The sequence below is a fragment of the Sus scrofa genome, chromosome 4, assembly GCF_054392235.1.
Source record: "Sus scrofa isolate SSC_HxYL_T2T_F1_AM1 chromosome 4, Sscrofa_HxYL_maternal_Yorkshire_Landrace_v2.0, whole genome shotgun sequence".
NCBI classification, from domain to species: domain Eukaryota; kingdom Metazoa; phylum Chordata; class Mammalia; order Artiodactyla; family Suidae; genus Sus; species Sus scrofa.
In genome coordinates, this window is record NC_139386.1 from 9,956,921 (window position 1) to 9,974,261 (window position 17,341).

Genomic DNA, 17,341 nt, shown 5'->3' on the forward strand with positions numbered 1-17,341 from the left:
TTGCAGAAGGGAACCAGCAAGACCAGGGCAAGCATGAGCCCCGCCCTCCGCAGGTAGAATTTTCCCAGGGCCACAATAACCACTGCTGCCCCAACTTCAGGGTTGTCCTTTGGATGCAGGAAAAGAAGGGGTGTTGAAAACTTATCTCCTTCCATGGCATTTTTATTCCAGACCCACAGGCTGCTCTGACACTCTGGCCCCAAGGCCAACCAGCATTTCCAAGTGAGAATGTTGCTCTCAGATTAGCTGTGGACTCTGCACAACTGAACCCAGTATTTTATTGATGAGTTACCAGAGGGCAGCATGCCCTGCAGAATGACGCCCTGTGCCTCTCTGAATTAGTAATTGCGTGTCAGCCACCACCCTGTCCCGCTCCCAGGAAGATAAAATCGCTATTCTTTGAGCAAGCATCCTGACCATTCCGAGTGACCCTGTGCATCTGCCTCAACTTTGATAAGACAGACGGCGTGACTCAAATGCAATCTGTTTCTGTTTGGAAATAATATTTTTGAACATGGTCTTTTTGTAATCCACTAAGCCCCTATCCTGACATGACCATAAAGATAATGGCAACTAACATTTTCAGAGTACTTTACAGTTTGAAGAGTCCATTTCCAAATAGGACTGCAATTGATCGTCATAAAAACTCTCAGGAAGAGATACACTTTCCCAATTTTCTAGGAAACCAAAACTCATAGAAATTAATAAAAATCCTATCTAAAAAATAGAGTGTTACAGCCAGATACGGGATGGATGACTAACAGGGACCTACTGTACAGCACAGGCAAATCTACTCACTGCTCTGTGGTGACCTAGCTGGAAAAGTGATCTGAAAGGGAACAGATATATGTGCATGTATAACTGACTCACTTCGCTGCGCACCCGAAGCTAACACTACACTGTAAGTCAACTATATGCCAACAATTTGTTTTAATTTTAAAAATAAAAATAAATAAGTAAAAAGTGGGTGTTAAAGCTAAAAAGAGCTGGCTTAAAGAAAAGATGTGGTCCAAAGCCTTGATTTTACAGATAAAAAACTAAAGCCAAAGAGGGGGAAATCTTTGGCCAAGATTCACCAACCAGCGGTTGAATGAAAGCTGGGATGCTGAGTAGCTGGTTTCCTGGCTCTTGTGCTTCTGACTCCCTATAGCAGCTCTGACCTCTTTCCCTTTGCTGGTTGTAAATAAGACCGCCCTGTAGCCAGGAGGTCACAGAGGTCCCCCTGAGCTGGAATGAGATTGGCTCAAACCCCCAGTGATCAACCAATCAGGGGTCCTTTTGAGCAACGGTTAACTGTCCTGCAAAAGGACCACACTAACCCCAATAAAGACACTATCGAAGTTGCCCAAGTTATCAGCCTTTGAGACACCCTCCCTTGGGCACCAGTCTCTGAGGGGAGTGCCCTCTCCTGGGGGCTACAGGAAGGTTTCTGACCAGTGTGCAGGCATGGCCAGGGAGACCCGGACGGGACGGTCCACAGAAAATGCAACGAGCTGGGACTCGTCTTCCCTGACCCTCATCAAGTCCCTGCTGAGATAAGTGTCGTCTTGGTTCAAAACAATATATCTCATTTTGTTCAGATGACCGGTACGGCACTGATGAATTATTTTCACTAATGCACAGATGGGGAGACGCAGCAACTGGGCAGATACTGAGATTTGAAACAAATCCTCAGCATCCAGGCCACTAAGAGACTGGCTCACACTACCACATCCTCCAGCCCTTGGCTGAACCCCCAGCACTAAGGGTTTTCCCCTGAGTGAGACGGGCGACCTCTGTAGGGCTTGGGGCAGAGAAACCACATTCTCAGATGTACAGTTTTGAAGTAATGTCGTCATCTTGTGATACAGCAATAGGAGACAAGGGTGGAAGCAGAGAGATGAGTGGGGAAGCTGGTGCCATTACTCCGTGAGAAATGAACGTGCTTCATCCAGGCTGGTACCCATGGGGGTAGCAAGATGAAGTTAGACTCATGATATGCCTAGCTCTGAGCCCACCATATTTGATGATGGAATAGATGCAAGATATGGAAGAGAAGAGGCCAGGAGGATCCCAGGTTTTAAAGCCTGAGGATCAGGAAGGGTGTTGAGATACAGACGATTCTAGGAGGTGCAAGATGGGGGAAGATCCCACGTGTGCTTTGGCGACAAGGTAGAGCTGAGATGCCTATGGCACACCTGGGTGTGTAGGTTGGAAGCAGGGGAAAGATGCAGTTGTAAGGCTGGCCCTTTCTGGAGTATCTGACCCAGCCCAGCGCTCTCTTCTTCACGGAATACTCACCTCATTCACTCCTTGTAGCTGCTTCCTGGCTGGGCAAGCCCACTGCTTAGGGCAGTTTTCTGAATCCTCCCTCCTAAGCTACTGTCGCCCACCGCACAGTCCATCATACTTCTTCCCACGATAGAAACCACCGCCTCTGCTGATGATTCCAAATGGTAAGCCCAGACCTCTCTTCTGAACTTGGAAATCAAGTACCCACCAAGGCAAACACCACCTGGTGTCCCAGGAGCTTCAGGTCCGACCCCCGGCAAAGAGGCTCTTCTCTTCCTCTTCTTTGCCACGGTGAGAGCAACTCAAATTCTCACTTGCCCCAGGCACATCTAGCTAGTTCTCCCACCACCCCTCCACCTTCTCCTTCTTCCTCCTGATTCTCTCTTATCACCACACACACACACACACACACACACACACACACACACTATACAGTTATCCCTGATTCGGACCCTGCAGTGAATGGGCTGGTTTCTCCTTCCATAACAGCTCTCTGACTTGAAGCCCCATGCACGGACTCCAACAAGACCATGTCGTCCACTGGTTAAGCGTGTGGGCTTTGGAGCCGGGTGAACTGGATTGCAGAGCTATCAACACCCGTTTTGCCGGAGCAGAATTTATGCCTGCTACTGCCACCTAGTGGTCACAAATTTTTCCGTGCATAAACTTAAAATCTCTCCACCCCGCTGCACCTTGGAAAATTATAGCCCAGAACTCCATGGGGAAGGGGGTTCGAGGATGCATTTCCTGGCTTCTCTGTGATGCAGAGGAGACCTCAGGAGAGAGTGAGTGGTACCAGGTTGATAATTGATACCAGTGTTTCCCACCCCAGCTCACCTACTGAACACTGTGGCTTGGCACCCTGCCTCTCCTACACCCCCAGAGTAGGCTCACACTTCACCACACTTTATAATAAACTACTGATTATCTGTGACTTCCCCATGTGCTAATGACAGATGAGATCAAAATTCACATTAATGGTTTAAAATGCAATGTTTTGAGCCCTCTTGTTGAAATAGAAGGGATCTGTATCTCCTATTGCTATCAGCTAATTTCAGGGCCGCTAGCATCCAAGCCTCATATAATAATAGAGTCCATGGAGGAAGAGAAGGCAGAACCCAGATAATCAGCTGATGGCACCTCAAGCTTTCCCATCAGATGTGAACTCCTTGAGATCAGGAGACATTTCATTCTTGCTTCTAACTCCATGGCTGATGGCATGGCGAGCCATAGGAGGTCTTCAAACCATGTCTTGAATGAAGGAAGGAAGGAACAAAACTATAAACAAACACAGGAAGGAAGATAAATGAGCAGGACCCAGGCCTGCCTGCTCAGAGGATCCAGCCCATTCAGACCTGGCCCCTGGCCCCCCTTTATTCACCTCTTTATTCATTCCCCCTGGACCTCTGGAAGAGGATGGAGAAGGGGCAGTGTGTCCACGCCATCCACTACAGTCTTGCAGTGGCCCAGATGGCAAATGGACCCAAAAAGTCTCCCGGGAGGGCATCCTGGACCAAGGATGGGAGGGTAGAGACAACCCCAGCCCACCCTGGGCTTAGCATCCTCAGTGGGTATCACCCTTCAGAACCCAGAGCCACCACCCCTTTAGCTAAAACCTTGGATTTCCAAACGGCCCCGTGGCTGTTACCCTTTGCTTTGCTCAAGCTGTTGATTTTCTCTGTTGCCTAAAGATCCCACAGCCCCATTTAGCTCAACCTCCGTCCCGGATTCCAGTCTTCGCTGGCTCATTAGATCTACTCTTGGCCTGCCTCATTTTCATTTATTTTCTCTGTTTGTTGCTGTGAGGGCAGGGCAGACAGGCTGCGGAGAGCAGCATGGGGGCCTCTTGGCACACCTCCAAAGCCTGCAGAGGAAATGCCATTAGCCTCAAATCCAGTGCAGGGAGGGAGGCCGGAATTTGCCACCCAAGTCTAAGCTCCTGGAGGGGAGGGGGAGGGGGAGCAGCAGGAAGCAGGAAAGCCTGGGGCAGGGCCCTTGCTTTTTTAGAGCGTTTACAGCAGAATCCAGGCCTGCAGAAGGCTGGGCGCTGGTGAGCACTTCTTCCCAGCCCAGAACAAGCGGGCAGAAAGCGAGCAGGCAGCAGCAGAAGGCTATTTCAAGTACGCGTGTAACTACCAATTACGGGGAGTGCAGGGATCTTGATGAAAATGCCTGCAAGACAAGATGATTTGAATCCTCTTTGGAAGCCCTTTGCAGATAAGAGGGTGGAGGCGGGGTTAAGAGACACAGTGAAAGAAACCAAGAGATGAGAGAGATTGAGCAGAAGTCAAAATTCTTCTGTTTACCTCCTTCTTCTCAGGTCACCTGCACTCACAGGCGTAGAGTCCCAAGTTCAAAGGCTGCCTCCACCTCTTCTAAGTGGCAATGCCCGGGACAGTTATTTCATCTCTCCGAGCCTGGGTTTGCCACGAAGGGACTAGCCATCCCTCCCTCATGAGGCTAGTGGGTCAATGTGACCCTGGGTAGAAAGCCACCATGAACCATGCCCAGCCTGCTTAGCGCTGAGCGGGGATGGGAGCAGGCTTGTTCAGAGATGTTTCCCTTGAAGGTGGGTGGGCAGGGGCCCCTCTGCCTCCCAGCACCAGAAACAGCCCTGAACTGAATGAGAAAGGTAGGCTGTGCCAGACCTGACCTTCACCACGTGTGCTTCAGCGTCTCCTTGCCCAACTCAGCCCCCCAGTGCGCTTTGGTCAGCAGCAGGCACCATGCAAGAAACCAGGGACAGGGTCACGAGCTTGGGCTGTGACCCTTCCCTCATGGAGTCGGCAGACCCCTGGGGAGCGGAACAATAGACAAACCCCCGAATAACTGTGTGATCCACGCATTACAGGAAAAGGTCTAGGATGTCACAAGCAAGAGGGACAGCTATGCAGCAGGGACCATCTGCTCCACGAGCATCCGTTCTTGCCTGAGTGCCCAGCTGTAGGCCAGGCCCAGCTCCACTTCCAGAATCACCACCGACACGGTCCTACACATCCTGGTGAGTGGAGAACCACCGACAGACAAAAGCAGCTTACAAAAGAGAGACAGAGGCGTTCCCGTCGTGGCACAGTGGAAGCGAATCCAACTAGGAACCATGAGGCTGCGGGTTCGATCCCTGGCCTCCCTCAGTGGGTTAAGGATCTGACGTTGCCGTGAGCCGTGGTGTAGGTCGCAGACTCTGCTCAGATCTGACGTTGCTATGGCTGTGGTGTAGGCTGGCAGTTGTAGCTCCAATTGGACCCTCTAGCCTGGGAACCTCCATATGCCGCGGGTGTGGCCCTAAAAGGACGAAAGACAAAAAAAAAAAAGAGAGAGAGAGAGACATAAAATTACTTCTGAGGGCTGTAAGTGCTCTGAAGGAGTGTGATAGAAAGTAGGGGCTGCTTTCCATGGGGGGGGGGTCACCCCTGAGGAGGAAGCGTTTGAGCTGAAAGCTGAAGGAGCCAGCCGTAATCCTGACACTGGCCATGGTTCCAGCTTTCTCTGTCCCAATGTTGACTCTCCTCCAAACTCTGGACTTTAATAGACAAGACATGTAACACACCTGTCTCAAAGTGACAGGATGGGGTAGACTCCTAGTCAACTGTCGAAGCGACAGGTGATGATACTTTAGATAGTCCCAATCCGGGCATCTAACCCACACCCGACCCTGACTCCTCATCCCCACCCCCAATGCCCCGTGGTACCACTGAAGACTCAAGATCTGATCCAAGATCTTTCTTTGTGAGAGTCTTCACAGTCAGGAAGCATCCCTCAAAATGAGCAGCAGTGGGCCACTCCAAAGAGGACAGGTAATTAGGATTTGCCTGGCCCACAGGTCAGGGAAGCTCAGGAAGCAGTGAGAACCCCCCATTTCCTAACAGAGGGAGACGGGGTGTCTGGAAGTGTGTAGGACCCCGGAGAACCCCAACAGCCTTGCCTTTGGGACCCGCTTTCCTTTGCTGCCATCTTGTGGTCACATTTGGGAAAAACATCTCAAAGTGTGGGGTGCCTCAGTCGCTCAAAAAGTTGACTCCAGTGTCACCAGGCACTGTGCTGGGCACCAGTGCTGGACACTGAGCAGTGGCCAAAGCAGGCAAGAGACTCTGCCCGTACCGAGCTTCCAGTCTAGCTGGCTGCCTCAGATGCAGCTGCATAAAGGCTGTATCGCTCCCCTAGGAGTGACAGCAGATGACAAGATTAGAGGTAAATATTTGCCCAGACCACAGGGCTTAAGAGGAAAAGTAGGATCTGGATTGAAAACACCTTTGCATAGCAGCCTCCTGCCCTCGCATCCTCTGTCAGAGGGACAAGAGTTTGGCTCTGAGTCCAGGCACCAGATGACAAATCTGTTTTTTGTTGTTTTGTTTTTTTGTCTTTTTAGGGCCACACCCGGGGCATGTGGAGATTCCCAGGCTAGAGGTCAAAATAGAGTTGTAGCTGCTGGCCTACACCACAGCCACAGCAACGCAGATCCAAGCCATATACACCATAGCTCACAGCAACCCTGGATCCTTAACCCACTGAGTAAGGCCAGAGATCGAACCCGCCTCCTCATAGATACTAGTCAGATTCATTTCCACTAAGCCACAATGGGAACTCTGCAGATGATAAATGTTAAGACAGCAGTGTGTGCTGAAAGGGCAGAGCCTGGGCCCAGACTGAGAACCCTGAGTTTGAGTTTCGGCCCTCCCACTGTCTGCTGTGTGACCTTCAGTAAAACCTAAGCATCTCTGATCATCTGCAAAATGGGAATTTCAAGTTGTACATTCCCAAGTCTATCTATAGGCTGCTCATTCCACTGTCAGTATTTTCTAACACCTCCCTGGGTGGGCATTGTGCTGGCCATGAAGCTGGTTGCCTTTGCTCCCTCCAGTCCCCCTTTCCAGATGGGACAGCCTCGGGCCTCCTGATGCTCTAAAGCTCTTTTCCCCTGCTCTTTAAGGCCACTGGCCGCCTGGGCTCCTCCAGGTTCTCCCAGTCTGGCTGCCTCCTCCTGTTCCCATGGCCCTGTCCTTCAGTCAGCCCCCTGTTCAGTCAGCGTAATGACTCCTAACCTTGCCCCCCACTGCACCCAGCGCCCAGGCAGCAACGCTGATAGAGCATCACCCACAAACCACACTGGTCGGGACTCCCGACCTCCAAACTCCCCAGGTCCTCCCATTACCACTAACTCTGTCTGGCTATGTCCTCCTTTCTCCATCCCAGTGGCCACCATCCCCTTAAGCCTCTGACGGCTGTTTCATTCCTTGCCCAGATTCGCCTCTGGAGGGAGGTCTCCCTGCCTCAGTGCTGGCTCTCTGCAGGCCGACTCTGTCCTCAACCCCTAGCAGCTGCATAGTCCTGCTGCACATCCTGCCTGGTCACGGTCTGTAGACTCCTCATTGCACAGGCACTGCTGGGAAATTCAATGCCACCGCAGTTGTCTAAGTTGTCCCCTGCCTGCCACCCCACCCTCGGGCTCTGTGTGTGTGTGTGTGTGTGTGTGTGTGTGTGTGTGTGTGTGTGTGTGTGTGTGTGCTTTTGCTTTAACCATCAATTAGCAGCCAGTATACAGTTTATTCCATAGCATCAACCAATTCATGTCTTGTCTGTTAAAGTCCAGAGTTCGGAGTAGAGTCAACATGTGACAGAGAAAGCTAGAACCACGGCCAGTGTTTACTTTTGAGGGTTTGGTGTCCATCAAAGCTACTGTCGAGCAAACATCAGAGGGCCCACCAATGAGGTGGGAATGAACTGCCCTGAGCGTTGGCTTGAAGGTCTTCAGGCCAAGAATGTTGACTTTGCCCTTCTCTCCACTTTAGTTTATGGGTCAGTGCTTGGAAAGCCCCCAGACGGCCTGTGTTTCTTTATGGATCCTTGGAGCTGCGCCAGTACACCCAAGAGTCATCCATTCATTCATTCATTCATTTAACAAATAACTGTTGACTCAGTGCTAAGTTTTAAGAATACAGAGGGGGCTAAAAATTCACACAGCCCTTACCCTCCCCAACCTAAACATTAGCAGAAAGGGCAGGTAATTAAAATAAAATGGATTTAGTGCCACCATAAGCGAAGAGCAAGATGCAAAGCTATTTTCGGAGTTCCTGTCATGGCTCGGCCGTTAATGAATCCAACTAGGAACCATGAGGTTGCAGGTTTGATCCCTGGCCTTGCTCAGTGGGTTAAGGATCCGGCATTGTTGTGAGCTGTGGTGTAGGTCACAGATGTGGCTCAGATCTGGCGTTGCTGTGGCTCTGGTGTAGGCTGGCGGCTACAGCTCCAATTAGATCCCTAGCCTGGGAACTTCCATATGCCATGGGTATAGCCCTAGAAAAGACAGAGAGACCAAAAAAAAAAAAAAAAAAAAAAAAAAGATCCAAAGCTATTTTCAGAAGGAAAGGACGGAGGGAGGGAAGGAAGGAAGCAGGAAAGAAAAAGTGGGGAAGGAAGGAAGCAATCCCCTCCGTGCTTGGGCTATAGTTAAATATTTAGGGCTGGGCTTAGTCTTCCTTCTCATGCTTGTCATGTAGCACTGATGTCACATTGATGTTCTACCACTTCTTAACAATGTTAGATATTTCAAGGGTATTGCACAGCCCTGAGCAGTACCAGTGCACCAAGAAATGAGAACCACCTAGACCCAGCTTTCAAGTTCTGAAGGTCCAAGTCCTTTGGAAATCACCAGATTAGATCCAGGGAAGCAACCGCCTCTAAACTAAAGAGTGGGTTATGGCATCTATGGTGTCTCCTGCCAAGGGGCCATCGACCTATAAGGAGATGTGGGTTGTTTGGGCGACACTGGCAGAAGGGGAGGGAAGAGAAGATGTTGCCACCTAGAGGGCCCTTCGTTTCTGGGGTATTCTGTGAAGGTTGATTCGCTGGAGGGGAGCCAAGCCCACCTGGAGATGCTGTGCCTCTGGGCATCACGAAGTCAAGAAAGCACCCCAAGATTCTGAAAAGCAGTCTGGGTCCCTGTCCCACATGATCCTGGGGTGCCCAGGAAGACCTTGGATAACAGGACAGCAGTGGAAGATTGTGGGGGTTAACCTGGGTCCAGGATCCTGGCATCCAACAGCAATTTCTCCAAGGCCACGTGTTTTAAACTATCCACGCCTGGTGGGTTCGTAAGTCAGGTACGCATTTTTTTTTTTTTTTTTTTTTTTTGTCGTTGTTGTTGTTGTTGCTATTTCTTGGGCCGCTTCCGCGGCACATGGAGGTTCCCAGGCTAGGGGTCGAATCGGAGCTGTAGCCACCGGCCTACGCCAGAGCCACAGCAACGCGGGATCCGAGCCGCGCCTGCAACCTACACCACAGCTCAGGGCAATGCCGGATCCTTAACCCACTGAGCAAGGGCAGGACCGAACCCGCAACCTCATGGTTCCTAGTCGGATTCGCTAACCACTGCGCCACGACGGGAACTCCAGGTACGCATTTTTTTAAAGAAACTGAATGGAAGTATTAAAAGGCAGTGAATGTGGGAAGGACTCGTGAAAGTTTTAAGTCACAAATGTACCTATACCCCATGTGAGTATTATAGGATCACAATGGATGATCTATTTCTACCTGGGAAGAGCAGTTTAAATTTTTGAAAACCAGTGCTTTAGGTGGTAGATTATATATTTATAGTCTTCATTGTTCTTCACCAAGTTTTTTATTTTCCACAATAAAAAAGTTTTACTTTTGTGATAACTATAAAAAGTGGGTTTTTTTTTTCAATTTTTCATGAAAGAAAATTCAATTGCACAGAAAAAAAATCAAAATAATAATACAATGAGCACCTAAAACTGCTAGGTTTACCAATGAGTAGCTCTTGGTCACATCTGATGTCATCATCCTTGACCCCTAAGTCCTTCTAAATCCCAAGATCTGCGGCATAATCCCAATACAATTCACGTGCTCAGGAAATTCCACATGGACGTGGTGTTAGCTAATATTCAGTCCACAATTGAGTTTCCCTAATTGTCTCAGAAATGTCTTAAAACTAGGGTTTTCTCTTCGATCTTTTGTTCAACCCAATAGTGAATCAGTTATCGCCTGTTGCATTTAGTTATTGCTAAAGCACCTATTTTTTCATTATCCAAAACAGAAAGCAAGCAAGAGAGGGCAGAGCGGATAAATGCTCCTTAACACCATAGTGCATTTCTGGGGTATATGCTTTTGTTCCCATCTGTGTTTGGGGTGACCAACATTACATAGGGCATTGGGGACCCAGGGTGTGCCCTCTGTCCCTACAGATTCCCTTTAGCTCCTGATTGGGTGCAAGCAGGGGTGGTGAACCCTTGGGAGAGCCCCAGTGGGCAGCAGGGCATGACCAGATGAGACCAGAGTCCTATTCTGAATCCCAGTTCCTTTGCTGACGCACCCCTAAGATTTGGGCCAGCATCTAACCTCTCTGAGGCCCCATTTCCCTAACTGCAAAATTAGGAGTGCTGGCTAAGACACCCCCTTCAGCCCCAGAAGCCCCTGATTCTACAGGATGGGCTAAAACCATGACAGCCCAACATGAGAGCTGACGCTGACAATGACAACAACAGAGTCAGCTTGCGGTCAAGAAAAGGCAGACAGTGGAGAAGAAGGTGCTATGAAAATGACAGAAGACAAATAATTTCTTTACTTCCCACAACACTCAAGTTCAGGGCTGACAAGGCATTGATCTAACCTGCTTTATTCTTAGGCACAATCAATATTCTTCATTCCATGGGGCCAATAAAAGCTAAAAGTTCAACAGGAGACTCTGGCTCCATCCTCTCCAGTCACTGACCCTTTCCTTGTGAGTTCTTCTCTCAACCATGTTCAAAGTTGAACACATACAAAAAATACTCAAGAAATTTTCATGGATGTTCATATGTTTTCCAAATAGTTTGGACTCTGAATAAGAATTTATGGATCCCAGGGAGTTCCCATCTTGGCTCAGCGGTAACAAACCTAAGATCCATGAGGATGAGGGTTCGATCCCTGGCCTTGTCAGTGGCTTAATAATCCGGTGTTGCCATGAGCTGTGGTGTAGGTCACAGACATGGCTCAGATCCCACAGCAGCTGTAGCTCCGATTCGATCCCTAGCCTGGGAACTTCCATATGCCATGGGTGCGGCCCCTAAAAAGCAAAAAAAAAAAAGGATTTATGGATCCTGAAGTATTTAAATTAATTTAACAACCATATATTCCCTTTGTAAGATTTTATCTTTAAATCATTCCCCATCAGCCATTTCAGGCCCCAGCCCATCGTTTGCCCTCTGGACAAGACAAAGGGAAGCAAATCCTAACGCGGGCCCCTTTGCAGGCAGGAGCACTCTGTTTGTTTGTTGGAAATACGGTGGGAAATTTTAAACCATCAACTCCACCATTACATTATCTGCTATTGTCTGTTTGAAAATCTGAACAGAAAAATGTATTAATAGCCACCCAGCAAAGAGGACGGGTAGATTCAATCCATCCTGCCTACTCCAAGGCAGGGGATCATTTCGACAGTCACCTGTGATGGAGGAAGTATTAGCACAGCTAAGATATACTAAGTGTCTCCTATTTGCCAGTACAACACCGATGCTTAGGACAGAATCCCATCTCTCTGGACATGTGTCTTTCTCACCCATATGATGCAGGACAGCACCACCATCTGAGAGATTACAAAGTAACTGATTCACTATATAAAATCCTGCACGGCATGCGTAGGACCAGGGCCCTGCTTCACAGCAAAGGCACGGCGCCAGTGAGCACACAGCCGTGGGAGCTGCTATTTCCCATAACACCCTGCTCGGAATCGGCAGCCTTACAGCGTAGTCACATGACCTGCTGGAAAGACAAGGGGAAAATACCTTGTGAGCCTTGCTATTTCCCCAAACTGGTACTTCCTTTGTCCTTCTGACAGGTCATTTGCACCTGCCAGGATGCGCCCTCGGTCAATGATGATAACCTGGTCCTGTGTCCCCAGTAGACAGGACACGTGGGTCCAGGAATGGGAGACGTGGGGTGTAAGTAGGAACAGTCACACTTACCATCACTCCCAGGGATCCACTTGGGGGATTTCTCCTCCCCATGCCTGCAGTTCTGGGCCCGATGTGTTTAGAAATCCTGATTGCCAGAGGGGAAATGCTTTCACCAAGGGATGGAGTGGGTGTCCCTCTGACATTTAATGTGTCACCTCCACCATTATGAATGATGGTCTCTTCAGATTTCTCAGGCCGAGCCTGTGGGCAAGGAAAGGACCCACTTACTAGTAGAGATGACTGGTCCTCGTTACAGGAGGACACAGGGCTGTTGTTACACGATGGAGGCAGGAAAAACTGGCATTCAACTGACCCACTGGACCTCTGTTAATACTCCCTATCCAATTCTGATGAGCAACAGCAGGTGCAGTAGCCACAGCCTGGAAAGGGCATGGTGAACATGGTTCAGACTCCTTGCCAGTTAAGATGGTAACTATCTTTTCCAGGGCAGTCAACCTGTCAGTGAACAGAACTTCAGAAAGTTGTACCATTGTGGCTTAGTGCTAACGAACTCAACTGGTATCCATGAGGATGTGGGTTTGACTCCCGGCCTCGCTCAGTGGGTTAAGGATCTGGCACTGCGTGAGCTGTGGTGTAGGTCACAGACATGGCTTGCCTCCTGTGTTGCTGTAGCGTAGGCCAGCAGCTGCAGCTGCAGCTCCGATTCGACCCCCAGCCTGGGAACCACAAGTCTTCTCTCCATATCTGTGCTCTGTTCCTGTTTTATAGATAGGATCATTTGTGCCATATTTTAGACTCCAGATATAAGTGATATCATACGGCATTCGTTTTTCTCTTTCTGACTTACTTCACTTAGGATGAGAATCTCTAGTTGCAGCCATGTTTCTGTAAATGGCATTATTTTGTCCTTTTTATGGCTGAGTAGTGTTCCCTTGTGTATCTGTACCACATCTTCTTAATCCATTGATCTGTGGATGGACATTTAAGTGGTTCCATGTCTTGGCTATTGTGAATAGTGCTGCAATGAATATGGAGGTGCATGTATCTTTTTGAATGAAAGTTTTGTTGGATATAGACGAAAGCAGGACAAAACTGTGCCACCTCCTTTTCTGCATGAAGTAGATAACCAGGCATACGTTCTCCTTTTAAGGAGACCCATATGGTGGGTGCTTGGTCAACCAAGAAGAGACAAGTGATGCATTTGGAGATATGAGTACACAAGCCCAAGCTCTGAAGTCCTAAGTAAGGATGGAGATTTTACCCAATGTAATGGAAATTTGCTTTGGATGAAATGTCAGCATCTGATTTTGAGACAACCAATCTGGCTACCATATGTAGAAAGGGTTGGAGGGGAATGAAGAGGAAGCAGGAGACAAATCAGAAGGCTACTGCAATAGTCCATGTAAGTGTGAAGTTCATCCTCATTACCCACCCTCATTCCTCTCTCATATTAAGGTATGCCAAACACCTATAAAACCTGCAGGGCCCACCTGTTGCCAAACACAGGGCAAGGGTATTCAGAAGAAAAGCCTCATAACCCAGTTTAGCTATTTCCTTCAACATCCAAACTTTTGTTCTTTTCAATGCCTTGATTAGTGACTAATAAAATGAATAACTCCAACCCTCCCCACACCCAAACACTCTAAATTAAGACCTTAGCACTCCCTTTATAGTGTCCTTTACCTGCAATAATTAACACCAGATGCAGAAGAATGGCAATGATTAGTAATTTTCTCCCTCGAGAGCCATTTTTAGGAAGGATACAGATTGTGTCTTACTCCACCACCTCCGTTCCACCCTCTCCCAGCTGTTCCCTCAAGCTGGATTCCCACTCACCTGACTGACAGCAGTGCCTATGGGGATGGAGCATCTCGGTAAAGAGAGAGGGGTGAAAACCAAAAACATCCAATGTGAAAAACTGTAGCTAAACTAAAAATACAAATAATACCATAATGGCAATCATTGTTGCGAGCTGACTATGGGTCAGGCACACGTCTTTTTAAAGTACTGAGACACCAAGTTATCTTTTAGGACCACACCGGACCCTTAGCAGCACAGCAAAATGCTACAAGCCCCACGTAGGAGAAATGACACGGTAGTTGCCTGGTATGTACAAAAATCCAGGCTTTAATCTAATCAAATGTGATCTTACCTAATTATCCATTTTCCAGCCCTGAGTTTGAATCTCTGGGTCATCTCCTGCTCTTCCTTCCCAACTGGCTGACTCCTTATCAGATTTTCTCCACCTCTATCAAATATTCTGTGATCATCTATGTGGGAAAGGAATCTGAAAGAGAATGGGTGTGTGTGCATGTATAACAGAACCACTCTGTTGCACGGCAGAAATTATCACAACACTGTAAATCAACTATACGTCAATAAGACTTTTTAAAATGAAGGGAAAAAAAAGTTATTTTCTCCTCTCCCCACCAGCCTGCACTAGTCCCCAGACTTTGATGAGCACCTGTATCCTGGAGGCTAATCCCTCATTAGGCTTCCAGTAAAGAAGGTCACGCCAGCTTGGGTGGCCTAAACCTGCCCGTACATCTCACTGCCCTTCCCAGACTGGCCCCGGGGGTTTAGAGAAGACTGTAGGAGAAGTGCGGTAACACTTTCAGCAAATTAACCTTTATTCAATGAGGTGTTGTATAACCTTAATTTTTTTCAATTATCTAACTTTTCTTCAGCCAAATGCAACCACACACGCGTATATGAGTCAATGCAGTCAACTGCAAAAACAGTCACCAAAAAAAAGTCAACTACAGTCCAACAAAATTTATTTTTAAAAAAACAGCCACCACAGTCCATCACTCCTCCCCGTCTCTGTGCACTTTCTAGCATCTCTTTACCTCTCTTCCCATCAAAAGAAGGGGACCTGTTTCCCTGTGCTTTTTATCTGGACCCGCCTGGTGACTTGTTTGGGCCAATGACCTGTGGGGAGAGCAAGGGGCTACCTGTTCCAAGTTGGGACCTCAAGAGCCCTTGCACACCTTGGCTCTCCCCTGAAAGCCCCGTGACTGCTCTGGGAACCAGCCCAGGCAAGCCTGCTGGAGGAGGGGTGACCACGTGGAGGAAAACTGAGGGACGCCAGCCCACCTCCTGAAGCAGAGCCGCTGAGCGACGTCAGCTGGCTGCAGGAAGATGAGGAGAGCTGCTGAAACCAGAACTATCCAGCTGAGGCGCAGGCTCATGGGCAATAGTAAATTTGTGTTTACTCTCAGTCACAAAGTGTGGGGGAGTGTGCTGTGCATCAGTGGATAACTGATACAGCCAGGAGCCCAAACGGCTATTTGAGAGAACTGTCCATGCGCCGCCATGTCCTCTTCTACTTGCCCATCAATTCCAGCTCTCACGTGTTCTGAACGCTGGTATCTTAGATCTGTGACATGCATGTTAGATTATGACTTTTCTATCTATATCTGTCTCTGTGACATATCTTCTATGACATCGACCTTGACAGCTACTTGGCCCCACTGAAATTAAAATGGGTCAACTCTGGGAGTTCCCATTGAGGCTCAGTGGGTTAAGAACCTGACTAGTGTCCATGAGGATACAGGCTGAATCCCTGGCCTCGCTCAGTGGGTTAAGGATCCAACATTGCCATACGCTGCAATGTAAGTTGCAGATGCGGCTCAGATTTGACCCCTAGCCTGGGAAATTCCATATTTTGCAGGTGCGGCCCTAAAATAAAATAAAATAAAAATTTTAAATAACTGATTAACTCTGATGTTTAAAATTCAGCTCTACCCAACAGACTTTATTTTGGAATATGATATATCAATGACTATCTTATTTTAAAAAATGTAAACTTTAATCCCATATCCATGCAGCAGACACACACATGAAAGCGATCCTCAGTCATGTCCTAGTACCACCCCCTCTTCTTGAAAGCAGGGGGAATCCGGGATGCATAGAGCCAATAAAATATGGCAAGGGTAGTAGAATAGTCACTCTGTGATTACATTACATTATATAAGATTCCTTCTTAGCAGACTTGATCAAGAAGTTCCCCTGCTGGCCCTGGAGAAATGAGCTGACCACGTATAGGACCTGCAATAGCTTCTAGGACCTGCAATCAGTCCCAGGCTGACAGCCAGCGGGAACGCAGGGACCTCAGCCCTATAACTGCAAGGAACTGCATTCAGCCAACAACCTCATGATCTTGGAAGGGGATTCTGCAGTAGCCCCCCCCCCCAAAAAAAATTCACATTGCAATCTTAATCCCCAGTGGTATGGTATTTGGAGGTAGAGCCTTTAGGAGGTAATAAGCCTGGTGCTCTCATGAGCAGGATTAGTGCCCTCATCAAAGAGACCCGGAGACGTCCCTCGCCCCTCTCACCCTGTGAGGACACAGCAGGAACATGGCATCTACGAACCAGGAAGAGGAGTCTCACCAGACACCGAATCTGCTGGCACCTTGATCTTGGACTTCCCAGCCTCCAGAACTATGAGCATACATTTCTGTTGTTTGTAAGCCACCCAGTCTATGGAATGCTATTAGCGCAGCCAGAACTGACTAAAATAAACCCCAAGCTCCAGTGAGGAATGTTAAGTGCAGCCTTGAGAGACTCCAATCAGAAACCCGATGAAGCCATGGCGGGGGCTGCCTTTATGAGCAAGGACTTCTCATCCAAACCACTGGCAACTTTCTGGCCGGCTCCCTTCCAGGAATGGAGGTCTGAACGGGGGTCCTCCCAAGGATTCTAAGATGCTTTGACTGCTGCCTTTCCAAGAGGGTACAGCAGCTGCACTCCCAGGAGCGCCGAAGAAAGAGGCTCTCGGTCAAATCACCATCTCCACTGGCCTCGACTTCAGGCTGAGTCATTCAGAACAACCCAGCTCCTCTTCTCTTCCTGCTGAGCCAGCGTGGCTGACAGCACGTGGAGGGTGGTGGCGAGGGGCAGACTCAGACACAGGGCTTTCAACGTGGTGCACTTCACGGGGACCCATGCCCTGCCTCCAAAGCACTGCAGGTAACTCCAAGAAGAGCAAGGAAAATGTTCTGGTAGCTTTGGGGGGCGGGGGAGACCACCTACACTAATAAGGGAAGTGAACCCGGTGGTAAGCATATGGCAAGGGGTGGCAGACAAGATGCTACCTGCTTCTCTCACAGTCCCCACCCCCAGCCCCATGTGGGGTCGTCATCCTGGTCCTCCTTTCAC

General features: G+C 48.8%; 1 long non-coding RNA gene across 4 annotated transcripts in view; it reads right to left on the reverse strand.

Annotated features, from left to right (window-relative positions):
• The window catches only part of LOC102163032 (uncharacterized), a 187,436-nt gene that overhangs the window by 21,327 nt on the left and 148,768 nt on the right, over positions 1 to 17,341 (reverse strand). The window contains exons 1-3 of one of the 4 annotated variants that reach the window (XR_014843344.1): positions 16,574 to 16,697; positions 14,332 to 14,466; positions 12,228 to 12,419 (exon numbers count right to left, since the gene is read on the reverse strand). This is a non-coding gene — a long non-coding RNA (uncharacterized LOC102163032). Of the gene's footprint in view, positions 1 to 11,160; positions 11,330 to 12,227; positions 12,420 to 14,331; positions 14,467 to 16,518; positions 16,698 to 17,341 lie in introns of those variants that run through there. The other 3 variants (XR_002343073.2, XR_014843345.1, XR_014843346.1) reach the window with 3 other exon arrangements.